Source organism: Geotrypetes seraphini, chromosome 2, assembly GCF_902459505.1.
Source record: "Geotrypetes seraphini chromosome 2, aGeoSer1.1, whole genome shotgun sequence".
Lineage (NCBI taxonomy): Eukaryota > Metazoa > Chordata > Amphibia > Gymnophiona > Dermophiidae > Geotrypetes > Geotrypetes seraphini.
Genome location: NC_047085.1, coordinates 18,861,589 through 18,876,352, shown reverse-complemented (window position 1 = coordinate 18,876,352; position 14,764 = coordinate 18,861,589). Strand labels below are relative to the sequence as shown.

The 14,764-nt window shown below is 42.3% G+C and overlaps 1 protein-coding gene across 2 annotated transcripts in view; it reads right to left on the bottom strand.

The window, feature by feature from the left end:
- TSNARE1 (t-SNARE domain containing 1) overlaps positions 1-14,764 on the bottom strand; it is an 843,012-nt gene that overhangs the window by 246,176 nt on the left and 582,072 nt on the right. The gene's annotated exons all lie outside the window — the stretch shown is intronic.

Here is a 14,764-nt window from a genome sequence, read left to right as displayed (position 1 = left end):
ATGTTTGCTTCTTTTTTCCCCATGCGTTTGTATGAGAGAAATGCTTTTTTCTTCTCTTTGAAGAGGTAAGAGACCTCATCAGTGAACCATTGGGGTTTCTTTTTTCTTTGCTGTTTGGTTACCGATTTTATGTAGCTTTTAGTTGCCTCATGAAGGGTCGATTTCAAGGTTGACCACATAGCTTCCACATTATCAGTTACTTCTTGAACCTGCAGCGTCTGATGGACGAAATCTCCCATGCGTGCGAAGTCAGTGCCTCGGAAATTGAGTACCCTTGTTTTTGTTTGTGACCTGGGGAAGCCTTTCTTAAGGTTAAACCATACCATGTTATGGTCACTGGTGGCTAGCGTTTCTCCCACCGAGACCTCCGAGATGCTTTCCCCGTTCGTAAGTACCAGGTCCAGGATGGCCTGGGCCCTAGTGGGCTCTAGTACCATTTGTTTGAGCCGTACTCCCTTCATGGACGTTAATATCCTCCTGCTATCACAAGTTGTCGCTGAGAGTGTGTTCCAGTCTACATCAGGCATGTTGAAGTCTCCTATCAGAATGACGTCCCCCCGTAAGGTGATATTCTCAATGTCTTCAATTAATTCTGCGTCCTTGTCCTCCGATTGTCTTGGAGGTCTGTACACCACACCAAGGTACAGGCATTTTTCTCTGCCTCTGGCCTGGTTCACCCAGATGGATTCCCCAGTATACTTGACATCCGTGATCCTGGTTGTCTTGATGTTCTCTTTGATGTAAAGTGCTACCCCTCCTCCTAACTTACCCTCTCTGTCTTGTCGAAGCAGGTTGTATCCTGGTATAGTTATATCCCAAACATGAGAGTCTGTGAACCATGTTTCGGATATTGCTACTACGTCTAGGTCTGCATTAACTATTTCTGTTTCTAGTTCTAGAAATTTATTCCCTAGGCTGTGTGCGTTAACATACATAGCTCTCCACTCTTTCTGTTTGCTAAGCTCCTGTAGTGAGCCATCCATTTGAATTAAAGTGTCACCTAGTGATTCTTTTGCAATAAGGGTACTTACCTCAGACTTAGAAGCGGAGATTTGGTTCGCCCCATCAGGATTGTTACTTACTGCTCCGGTGTAAAATGTATGGTCGTCTATCCTTTGACAACACAAGGCTTTTCTCCCACATCATTCATCAAGCACAGTTCTCCTCCACGCCTCTGGTAGCGGTGGCATTGGATGCTGAGAAGGCCTTTGACCGTGCTGAATGGTCTTTCATATTTCATGTGATGAAATGGTTTGGATTTAATGAAGCCTTCATTAACATGATAAGAATTCTTTATGTGTGCCCAGTGACCAACCTGCACATGAATGACTGTGTTGGAACCATTTTGACCAACTCGTGGAACCAGACAGGGGTGCCCCCTTTCCCCTTTACTGTTTAAAATAGTCTTGGAACCACTACCGATTGCTATCAGGTCGAACAGGAACATCAAGGGATTCCAAATGGGAGCATTTCAAGCGAAACTCTCCGCATACGCGGACGATGTACTACTTTATACCAATCCTGACTCTCTTCGCAATATTTTTCTCACCATTGCAGATTATGCCACGGTTTCTGGCTACAAACTCAACATTTCCAAAACTGAGATTATGCCACTTAACAATTTGATATGCTGTGACTCTCTAAAACAGTTCGACCTCAAATTGGCTCCTAGAAAACTTAAATATTTGGGAATACTATTTGGCCCCTCTCTGGATGAAACTTGTAGCTACAATTCAAATCTTTTACTCACTCTTGCTACCGCACTGACAGGACGCTGGTCACCATTGAAACTGTCCTGGTGGGGGCGTTTGGATACTATTAAGATGATTCTAACACCAAAGATTAACTATGTTCTCTCCATGATTCCCTTTCTTTTCCCACAAAAGGTGTATACTAATCAATCCTGGTCAAATTCCTCTGGAATCAGAAAACACCCAGAATCGCATTTAAAAGACTAAAAGCAACCAAAGAAGCTGGGGGTGTGAATTTTCCTAGTTACTACGACTATCACCTGGCCTTTCTTTCTAGACAAGGGTCGAAATGGCTGCTGGAATGTCCACCTGATCAAACTCCTTCATGGCTAAATCTTGAATATGAATTGATTACAAAAATTTGCTTGAAATTCTTGCCCTTTACAGCACATCACACTACCACCGCTTACAATACCATTCTTTCCTCAACCAAAACAGCAATACAAACGATTGATGAACATGCGCAGACCAAGTGGAATGCAACATTACATTCTTCAATTTGGAATAATCCACTTATCGAGATCCAAGGACAGTATATTGAGTGGAAGTCATGGATCAAGGGGGGGCATTTGGACTTTGGATCAGCTGATGGAGACCTCTAAATTACCACCTTTTTCGACACTAGCCTCTCAATACCAACTACCTGCTCATCAATTTTTCCGCTGGCTGCAGCTACATCACTGCATCTCTACTTGCAAACCTATCGCTGACCTGTCCTCAACACTTCCTTCGTTAAGTTTGTGGTGTCACGAATATAGTGGGAATCGAAGGGAAGCTTCTGCATGGTATCAAATAATAAGAAATAGTAAATTCACCTCCTGCTTAGCACTACATGATGTCTGGCGGCACGATATCAATACTGAATTTACACCTACCACCTGGAAACAAATATGGTCGTCTGCAAGGAAATCTCTTAAATCCTCATCTATGGCCCCAATGATGTTCTTCGTATTGCACAGGGCGTATTGGACACCCTACAAATGATCAAAAATTGATTGCAAGAACTCAAATAAATGTTGGTCTTGTGCCATTGACATAGGCACCTTTGATCATATGCTCTATCATTGCCCTAATATTACACTGTATTGGTCGCAGGTGTGGTCTATTATTTGTGATATTCTGCCTATAACCTCTCCTCTTTCCTTTTCAGTGGTAATCTTTGGGCCCTCAGCCCTATCTGACGAATTAGATACATATCAATCTAGATTATTATCCTGCCTAATGCAACTGGCACTCAAATCCGTTTTGTCTAACTGGAAAGACTCTTCTTCATTGAACTCAAATGTTTGGTGGAACACCTTATGTCTCTATGTCAAGTTTGAAAAGGTAGCTGCTGAGAAGACGAATTCCTTAATTACTTTTAACAAAATATGGGCTCCTATCCTCGACATGTTGTAAATGCATTAACTCTGGGCATTGAATGATCTCTACATTGTACTCCTATAATGTGATGTACCTCTTTAGTTACTTCTTGACCTCTTATGGCTTTGTAGATTTGTTTCTTGTGATTGCAAATACTTTAGGGAAACTTCATGACACAGTTCTGTACTGCAATTTTCTGTTTGTAATGTTTTCATTCTCTGCATTTAAATTAATAAAAAAGATTGAACATAAAAAAAAGATGCTACAAATTGAGTGGCTTTAGCAATGTTAAAAGCTAGTGATTAACAGCACTAGGGATGCCAAAGTCTGGCACCAGAGATAATGGGGAATTAAGTGACTTGTCCAAGGTCATAAGGAGCAGCGTGGGATTTCAACCCACAACCCTCAAGGTATTGAGGCTGTAGCCCTAACCACTGTGCCACACACGCCCCACAAATATTTAAATATATATTTTTATTTCAACATAAGAACATAAGAATGGCCGCTACTGGGTCAGACCAGTTGTCCATCGTGCCCAGCAGTTCGCTCCTGTGGCGGCCCTCAGGTCAAAGACCAGTGCCTTAAATGAGACCAACCCTACCTGCGAATGTTCTGGTTCAGCAGGAACTTGTCTAATTTTGTCTTGAATCCCTGGAGGGTGTTTTCCCTTATAACAGCCTCCAGAAGAGCGTTCCAGTTTTCCACCACTCTCTGGGTGAAAAAGAACTTCCTTACATTCATACGGAATCTATCCCCTTTCAACTTTAGAGAGTGCCCTCTCGTTCTCCCAACCTTGGAGAGGGTGAACAACCTGTCTTTATCTACTAAGTCTATTTCCTTCAGTATCTTGAATGTTTCTATCATGTCCCCTCTCTATCTCCTCTTTTCAAGGGAGAAGAGGCCCAGTTTCTCTAATCTCTCACTGTACGGCAACTCTTTCAACCCCTTAACCATTTTTGTCGCTCTTCTCTGGACCCTTTTCAGTAGTATTGTGTCCTTCTCCATGTACGGCGACCAGTGCTGGATGCAGTATTCCAGGTGAGGGCGTACCATGACCCGGTACAGCAGCATGATAACTTTCTCCGATCTGTTTGTGATCCCCTTCTTAATCATTCCTAGCATTCTATTTGTCCTTTTTGCTGCTGCCGTGCACTGTGCGGATGACTTCATTGACTTGTCGACCAGTACTCCCGAGTCTCTTTCTTGGGGAGTCTTCTCCAAGTACTGCACCGGACATCCTGTATTCGTGTATAAGATTTTTGTTACAATTGCATATGCAAAACAATAACAGCCACAGCACCTAGCACGTCAGTTAACCAGATTAGCAGTATAAAAGTGGCCATGCTTTCCTCCTTTGGTGTTTAGGCTAGAGCTGAGCATGCATTGAAAACCAGCATTAGAACTTGCTAGGCCACTTTACCCCCTGTTATGCAAACACTTCCCTCATTTAGATCCACAGGAACAATGGCACGAGGGACAAGATTTTAAGAAACACCCATATCGTTATGCGCCTTCTGAGCTGGTGTGAAAAGCGACCAGGAAGAACATTTCCGTTAGAAATGTTTCATTCTGCGATAAATTTGCGAATGCCGACTTCATCACCTGGCACTGAGAGCAGCACCCTAAGAAATGTTTTTCCTCACCATAAACCTACCAAGGGAGATAATTTTATATATTTCAGGTGTCAGTTACACATGCAACTGGCAAACTATCTGAGAGCATGGCGCAGTGGTTAAAGCTACAGCCTCAGCACCCAGAGGTTGGGGGTTCAAATCCACGCTGCTCCTTGTGACCCTGGGCAAGTCACTTAATCCCCCCCCCCCCCTATTACCCCAGGTACATCAGATAGATTGTGTTCTCTCACTGGGACAGACAGGGAAAAATGCTTAAGTACCTGAATAAATTAATCAAAACTGTTCTGAGCTCCCCTGGGTGAATGGTATAGAAAATTAAATAAATAAATAATCTGAAAAGCCTCTGATAACCAGAACTGGTATTGTGACATCATAATGCCTCATTCCACCAATAAGAGCCAACCTCATCAGTGATGTCACAATGGCTGGATTGTCCTACAATTGGATCATTTTTACTACATTTGGATTTCTAGAGTGACGCAGTGGTTAAAGCTACAGCTTAGCACCCTGAGGTTATGGGTTCAAAACCACGCTGCTTCTTTGTGACCCTGGGCAAGTCATTTAATCCCCCCATTGCCCCAGGTACATTAGAAAGATTGTGAGTCCACCAGGACAGACAGGGAAAAATGCTTGAGTACCTCAATAAATTAATATAAACCGTTCTGAGCTCCCTTGGTATAGAAAACTGAATAAATAAATACAACTGGCACTGTTCTTAATGATGCAATTTCAGGGGGGAATACTGTAGCCCTCAGGGGTGAAACGCTAATCTTGCTACAGCTGAAGTTCAGCACATGGTTTCCTAATGCAAGCTTCACCCCCAAATTTTGCTCCCCAGTACAATAAGCAATTTACATGCAAATAGGCTGAGCACTAAAAATGCACACAAACATGGAAGCCATACAAGATACATATGGCATCTATGTCTTGCAAACCCAAAAATATTCACCAAATTGCATGCATATACTGTACATTTGTGCAGGTACTGGAATGCTATTTTATGCATACAGTTTTTTTGTCAACTACACACTTTACTTTTATTAGTATTCTTTGAAGCTGCAAAGCATAGCCAATAGCTTTCTTAGCGTGGACTTAAATGCAACATGCCCAGTTAGCTCATTCACAAAACTCTTTTCTATATAGCATTTGGACCACAGACACTTCAAATTGTGGTGTTGTTTTTTTTCCTCTGCATCTACAGGGTACTTAGAAGTTGATGGGGATAATTTGCATCCTTTACTCTGCTCTCACTTTAAACACTTCTGGCTTTAGAAATCTCTCTATTGGGATTTCCTAAAAGCTCTGTTTCAATAGTATCCTCCTAGGATACTCTACAACAAACATGCTTGTGGACGGTTGTCAGCTTTCCCCTATTTTTAGTTTAAAAGCTGTCCAAATGTTGCTGTCCTGCTATGCTCCCTCAAATGTGGTAGGGCCAATCCTGCTCGGGAGTCTCTTATGAGGGACACAAGCATCCAGTTACGAGGGGCTGCTGAAAGGTCCTCTGCCCGACCAAAAACAGAATGATGTGGAGCTATGAAACTGACAAGTTATTCCACACTTTTCTTGACACTTTTCATTTAAATGATATGAAACAGATCTAATCTAATCTAACACTTAACTTTATATACCGAGTCTTCATTCTAAGAAAGTTCGACTCGGTTTACAGCAGTTAAATAAAATCAGAGAGGAGTTAACAATTGATAGATAGGAACTATACAAGATAATGACAAAATTTCAAAAGAGTTAATTTTCAAAGTGTTAAGCAAATAGAGTAGTTTTTAAGGATTTACGGAAAAATTGAAGCGAACCAGAACTCCTTAAAACAAAAGGGGGATCATTCCTAAGTTGAGAGAATTTAAAGACCAAGGATTGATTAAAGATCTTGACTCCTTTAATCCCTTTTCTAGAAGTGTCAAGAAAAGTGTGGAATAACTTGTAAGTTTCATGGCTCCACATCATTCTCTTCTTGGTTGGGCTGAGAACTTTTCAGCAGTCCTTCCTATTGTGATGTCATCATGCCTCATTCCATCAATGCCTAAGAGCCAACCTCGTCGGTGAAGTCACAATGGCTTGGTTTCCCTAGACTTGTGCCCATTTGCTAGATGCATTTGCCTCACTGAAACGAAAAGTGTGGAATAACTTGTAAGTTTCACGGCTCCACATCATTCTCTTCTTGGATGGGCTGAGAACTGTTCAGTGGTCCCTCATATAATAATAATAATAATAATAACTTTATTCTTATATACCGCCAACAATCTTGCGACTTCTAGGCGGTTTACAATAACGAGAAACTGTACATACAGCGAATTACAGAGTATAACAGTGTACATCTGATGATAAGAACATTAAAGATAATAACAACAGTTCGTATGCTGCAGGGCCGTGATGTGCCATGCGGCTTACGAAGGATTAGAGAAATTTCATAAATAGAATGGGGTATTCATAGTTAGTGATTAGGGGTTAAAGTAACCAGCACACTTGTAAACTCTGCAGGTACATTCAATGTGTGTAGTCTTTGTAAATACTTTAACTGAAAACTACCACTTTATTTCTCCTCGAAGAGTGTAAAAAGTACCCAATTTTTATACATGCTTGTGCAGGTGGCTAGGCAGGCAAAAAGGCCCATTTGTCCTTTATGTGTGCATCACCGAGAATAACTTTCCTATAAACCACATAGATATTTCTTTGATATGTGGTAGATCAAGTATTATTGTCTATGCTTATTCAAAGCTTATATATTGCTACTAAGGACTGAATACGGTCAAATTTGAGCAGGTTACATGAACTTATAGGCTGGTGTCACAAAGCCTGACTACTGTAGTGGTGTAATAATACAGAACAATTTACATGAGCTGTTGTATTGGTGTTACCATGCATCCACTTAGGTGGTTATACTTTGCCTATATACAGCTCTCAATCATATATAATGAAAAGTAAAAAGAAACCTCCCTCACAATCAACTGAAATATATAGGATGTACCCCACAAACACTAAAACTAACAAATTAGAAACATAGAAACATAACGACAGATAAAGGAAAATGGTCCATCAAGTCTGCCCATCCGCAGTAACCATTATCCCCTTCTCTCGCTGAGAGATCCCACGTGCCTATCCCAGGCCCACTTGAACTCAGACAAAGTCTGTGTCTCCACCACCTCCTCCAGGAAACCGTTCCGCGCATCCACCACCCTTTCTGGAAAAAAGTATTTCCTTAGATGACTCCAGAGCCTAGCACCTCTTAACGTCATCCTATGCCCTCTTATTGCAGTTTCCTTTCAAATGATAGAGACTCGACTCATGCGCATTTACATTACGTAGGTATTTAAACATCTCTATCATATCTCCCCTCTCCCGCCTTTCCTCCAAAGTATACAGATTGAGATCTTTAAGTCTGTCCCCATACGCCTTATGATGAAGACCACATACCATTTTAGTAGCCTTCCTCTTGACCGACTCCATCCTTTTTATATCTTTTTGAAGGTGCGGCCTCCAGAATTGCCCACAATATTCTAAATTTGGCCACCTTAAGATCATCACATACAATCCCACCCAAGTCCCGCTCTTCTGTATCGTTCCCTCAAGATTTTGCAGCCCAAATGCATGACCTTGCGTTTCTTAGCATTCAATTTTAGCTGCCAAATTTCAGGCCAAATCTTAACAATCGGGCAATAGAAGAACACCTCATCTTGGGATACTACAAGGATAATTTAGTAAACTAAGGTATGGTAGCCGATTTAGGACACTAAATGCTAACATGCGCGAACACGTCCGTAGAATATAATGGATACGTTAGCACGCGTGTACTAAAACGCTAGCACACCTTAGTAAAAGGACCCCATAGTCTTTATTCGAAAATAAAGACTTCATTATTGGTTGATAGGACGTCTCCCTTGCCTTCTGTTAACTCAACAATTAGAAATTAAAGTGAATAAAATAAGTAAATAAAATATAATAATCCTGCTTTATTTTCAGCTCCATCTTCCTTGACTTTTAATTCAGTTTCACTCTATATTTCAGTTCCTCCTGTTAGCTCCGGCATGGAGTGCAACTAGTGATGGAACCTACTTTCCTGGTATTTGGCCTGACATGCAGGCCCTGGATTGGATACGTCCAACTGCTGGTTGTATGAGAACCCCTCTACGCCTTCAGGATAGCGCTGCCTTGAAACGTGAACTTGAATAAGAACATAAGAAAATAAGAAGAGCCTTACTGGGTCAGACCAATGGTCCATCAAGCCCAGTAGCCTGTTCTCATGGTAGCCAACCCAGGTCCTTAGTTCCTGGCCAAAACCCAAGAAGTATCAACATTCCATGCTACCAATCCAGGGCAAGCAGTGGCTTCTCCCATGTCTTTCTCAATAACAGTCTATGGACTTTTCCTCCAGGAATTTGTCCAAACCTTTCTTAATACCAGCTACGCTATCTGCTCTTACCACAACCTCCAGCAATGCGTTCCAGAGCTTAACTATTCTCTGAGTGAAAAAATATTTCCTCCAATTGATTTTCAAAGTATTTCCCTGTAACTTCATCGAGTGTCCCCTAGTCTTTGTCATTTTTGACGGAGTGAAAAATTGATCCACTTGTACCCATTCTACTCCACTCAGGATTTTGTAGACTTCAATCATATCTCCCCTCATCCTTCTCTTTTCCAAGCTGAGGAGCCCTAACCTTTTTCGTCTTTCCTCATATGAGAGGAGTTCCATCCCCTTTATCATCTTGGTCGCTCTTCTTTGAACCTTTTCTAGCGCCACTATATCTTTCTTGAGATAAGGAGAATGCCTCCTCACAGTACAGCTTACATGTATGCATTACAGAAGTCTGTGCATACTTTGTGCAGGGCTAAGGGAAACTTTCCATGACACCACTGTATTCAGGGAAACAGCTATGGAAATTATTACCCTACTCCAACGCATCTTAATGAAGACCTTATTCAATGGAAATTTTCCATCTTTGTCTCTTGCTTTCGCAGCCCCTTAAAAATGCACAGCAAGCATGAAGTCAGATCAGTTTGCTACTCGGTGGTCTTGCACAAACGTTCCCAGTATACTGTCAATTGTACTTATCAACAGCTTACTGGTTACAGGAAAGGGCTTGGATGGGGAGGCCTGAATTTATGCTCTTCTGAGCAAAACAATTACAGCTGATTCTGTGACCTCCTTTGTATCCCATCGTCTCTGATCATCTCAGATGTCTACTTCATACTTATGAGTGGATTCATTAGGGTTTCATGTAGCTCGCCATGTGACGCTCTAGTTTAGGTGACCTATGAATGATAAAGTTCACAGTAACCGTGTTCTTTCTTCCCTTTGGCAATTGGTATTAATACAGCAAATGAGGTCAGAGCAAAGGGTATCAAACTAATCTATTTGGCTTAACCACTTTAAGCTGAATATCTTGCATGTGAGATGAACTCAGTCTGCGCGTTATTAAATCTTCCCTGGGTTATATAAAAATGCTGCGGAGCTCTTTTTGCTAGAACTGAATTTCATCATCTTATCTTGGATTCAGCTTTGCTCCTTTCTGTCCTTTTTTTTTTCGCCAACCGTATTCACCTGCTGATGGTTAGGAAGGAAGTAGGGAAGGTGTAAATCTCTGATGGCACTTCCCTTCCCCTTATGCCATCTTGCAGTGTACTTCTTGCTCTCTTCTTTCCTCCCATGGGGGAGGTGTTCAATATTATGTTAATCAGATTTTCTATTCCGCCTTTATCTATTCAGTTCAAGGTTGGATTACATTGCAAGAGGTTGGGTCGGTTACCCAGGAAGTTACAATGGACAGTTCAGTTTGACACGGACATTCAATAACATAGCGACATAGTAGATGACGGCAGATAAAGACCCGAATGGTCCATCCAGTCTGCCCCACCTGATTCAATTTAATTTTTTTATTTTTCTTCTTAGCTATTTCTGGGCAAGAATCCAAAGCTTTACCCGGTACTGTGCTTGGGTTCCAACTGCCGAAATCTCTGTTAAGACTTACTCCAGCCCATCTACACCCTCCCAGCCATTGAAGTCCTCCCCAGCCCATCCTCCACCAAACGGCCATATACAGACACAGACCGTGCAAATCTTCCCAGTTCTTCAATATTTACTATTATTTTCTGATTCTAGATCCTCTGTGTTCATCCCACACTTCTTTGAACTCCGTCACCGTTTTCCTCTCCCCCACCTCTCTCGGGAGCGCATTCCAGGCATCCACCACCCTCTCCGTAAAGTAGAATTTCCTAACATTGCTTTTGAATCTACCACCTCTCAACCTCAAATTATGTCCTCTGGTTTTACCATTTTCCTTTTTCTGGAAAAGATTTTGTTCTACTTTAATACCTTTCAAGTATTTGAATGTCTGAATCATATCTCCCCTGTCCCTCCTTTCTTCTAGGGCAGGGGTAGGCAATTCCGGTCCTCGAGAGCCGGAGCCAAGTCAGATTTTCAGGATATCCACAATGAATATGTATGAGATGGATTTGCATGCACTGCCTCCTTGAGATGCAAATCTATCTCATGCATATTTATTGTGGATATCCTGAAAACCTGACCTGTCTCCGGCTCTCGAGGACCGGAATTGCCTACCCCTGTTCTAGGGTATATATATTCAGGGCTTCCAGTCTTTCCTCATACGTCAATAGAGTTGCAAGTACAGATTAGAGCTGCCTGATTCACAATTTGAATCGGTTCACCAATTCACTTTGGGTGAATCAATTCGAATCGATATAAATTTTTAAAAAATTGGCTTCCCGATTTGGTCCCTCTCCCCTCGCCTCTTAAAGCAGGAGCGGCAGCGCTGCTCTTGCTGGCCGCTGCCGCACCTGTTTTAGAGGGCGAGGAGGGAGGGTCAGTTGGGAAGTGCTGCGCCGGCTTCCCTCCTGGCCTCCCTGAAGGACTGCCCCCCCAAAAAAAAGACTGCGCACCCCCACCCCAGGAATGCCTCCATGTACCCCCTGGCCTCCCCGAACCGTTTACCTTACAGCTTCAGCCGAAGATCGCGGTTACAGCTCTTTGCACTGCAGTGCTTTGAGCTGTTTCCTCTGCTGCGGTCCCGCCCCTCCTCTGATGTCATGTAAAACATGGTCTAAGTCACAAAAACCCACCTAAACTCACCAGATAAGCACTGAAAACACATAACACAGATCCCCACACAATACCCGAGTGATCACCGACCCCCCCCTACCCCTATAAAAATATTAATCACATCTTTAAAATTCAGCCTCCAGACCATCATCACCTGGCAGCCTGGCAAAGGAAAGTCTAGTCATCCAGCACAGAAGTGGCTTAAGACGTCTTGGGGGTGGGTTAGGGACCCATAGAGAGGAGGACCCATGCTCATAAGCCCCTGTAATCACTGCATTGATACTTAAACATGTTCACTGCCCTATACACCCCCAAAACCCTTTTTTACTGGCATATAAGTGGCTCCTGCAGCCATAAGGGCTAAGTGAGTCTAGGGGATTCTGGAGGTGGTTTGGGGGAGCTCACCGTAACCTATATGGGAGGTGTACTGAGATGATGACATGATACCCTTTTTGTGAAGTTCAAAGCAGTGCCCTGTAAGGTACCCCACTATTTAGGTGGCATGTCTGGGTGTTCTGTCCATCACTTTGCAGACCCCTCCCACATCCAACAGGGCTTGTTCTAGGCATTTTTGACTTGGACGAAAAGTTGGACGAAAATGTGGTATAAATATGGACGATTTAGTGACTTGGACGATCAGATCGGCAGGACGTATAATTAGATGATTTTCGAAACAAAAAAAAAGTTGGACGTATTTTTCGAATGTGTCTTGTTTTTTACTTTGGACGACTTGCGAGATGGACTTAAACGGACTTAGACGTCCCTTTCGATTATGCCCCTCTATGATAAGAATTCTCATTGCTGTCTCTGGTTTTTGTAGCTGAATGGTCATTTATTATTTCTCATTATTTTTGCTTAGTGTATGATATTTCATTTTTTCCTTTTTGCATATTTTCTCGATTTTCAGTAATGCGCTGTCTGCACCCGGCTATCCTGATAGATGATAATCTGTTATTGCATTACTATTGTTCTGCTTGAACTTACCTTGTTGGTTGTGTTCCTTGTTTACTGTACTACTTAAATGCTAATAAACAGTTTGAACTGAAAAAAAAAAATTCACATCTTGTCTGCCCAACGAGCCCAAAGTTCAACTGCACGTTTCACCTTGTTATGATTTGGTAGCAGGATAGTTGTACTGTTAGAATTGCCAAAAATCAATAAATGCAGGTTCACACAATATAATTATGACAAATTTCCCATTATATTGGTGAAGGTCCCGGAATATTGCTACTATTTGGGTTTCTGCAAGGTACTAGGGACCTGGATTGGCCACGGTGAAGATGAGCTATTGGGCTAAATGGACCATTGCTTTGACCCATAAGGCTATTCTTATGTTCTTATGATAGATTTGCATACAAATTACTCTCATGCATACTCATTGTGGATTTGCCATCATTTACCACGTCATTGTGGCTGCAACAATTTCAAATTATTCGAAGCGCTGCACTGAAGTTGCTCAAAGGAGTTTTCAGGTGAACCCCTTACGGTACACTCAGTATAGATTACCCATTGCCTACTTCGTTAAGGGGGCTAAAAGCTAAGATGCCCATAGGAATAATAATGGATGTCTTAGCATTTAGCGCGCACTAATCTTAAGTGTGCGCTAAATCAGTTAGCGCACCTTAATAAAAGGACCCCTAAAATATTGGTTTCTACTTGTGGTTCATCCGACACGACCCCCTGACCCCCCCCCATTACTTAGCCAATTATCTTAACCTTCCACCCATCTATCATTCCGTTCTAATCCTTCTCCTTTGGGGATCCATTTTAAGACAGTATGCAACATACCCCCCGTTTTCCTAAAGTGCGCTAACTGATTAGCGCTCGTGAAACGCTAATGCGTCCATAGACTAACAGACACGCGTTAGCGATTAGCGCACCTTAGAAAAACAGGTGCCATAGTGTTCTCTGGACTTCGAAGGCTCTATATTTGCCCTGGTTTTAAAACGGCCACAAAAAATGTGCTTATTTGACGTGAGCTTGTCTGCCTTGTTCTAAGACCTATAGATAAGGGTATTAATCTCTCCAAGTCCTTTTCTTAACATAGTATTTCATTAATACTATGTTCTACGCCTACTCTAATTATGCAGTATTTTACTTTTATTTATATTTATGGTAATGTTATCTTTTAAGATATCCATACTATGTAATTAATGCATTTATGTTGATTGCTGGTTTTTCTTCTTTCGTTTTCTAACCAACTCTGTAAACTGCCCCGATTAATCATAGTTGAAAGGACAATTAAGCAAATCTGAATACGAGACTCCAATAATTAAGGTCACTGTCTGCTTTTTGTCCATTCTGCCTCTCCCTCTCATTTCTCCAATTGTCTTATCCACACTTGCTGTGAGCCCACGCAGGGTCACCCTATGGCTCCAGAAAAAGGAGGCCGGATTGAGACATCCGGGTTTTACTGCCATTGCTCTCAGTGGGAATAAAACCCAGACGTCTCCATCTGTCGTCCTTACTTCCATTGTTTTCAGTGAAAGTAAAACCCGGATGTCTCAATCCGTCCTCTCTTTTTCTGGAGCCATATGGCAACCCTACCACTAGGGACAGAGGCAGTGCCTGCATATAATGTGTACAGCGTTGTGAACGCCTAGTAACCCTATAGAAATGATCAATAGTAGCACTCACCGACTCCTTCCTTCTCTTGCTGCATTGTGGCTCTAAATCTTACGGGAAACTTGTTCTTCCCAAGCTACAGCCAGGGAACGTGTGTAAATTCACAGCATGCAGCAGCTTACTGGTGACATAAATAAGAACAGGCCCAAAACACAGAGCAATGAATCACAGGGCAGGGCAGGCAGCATTCAAAAGCTCCCCTTCCAGTGGGGAGCATGAAGTTAGCTGCTGGTCTTCATGATCATGTCTTTCTGCATAACTGAGACTGAGGGTTCATAGACAAAAGCGCGCGACGACAACCCAGCGCAGACCAACTGAGCGCA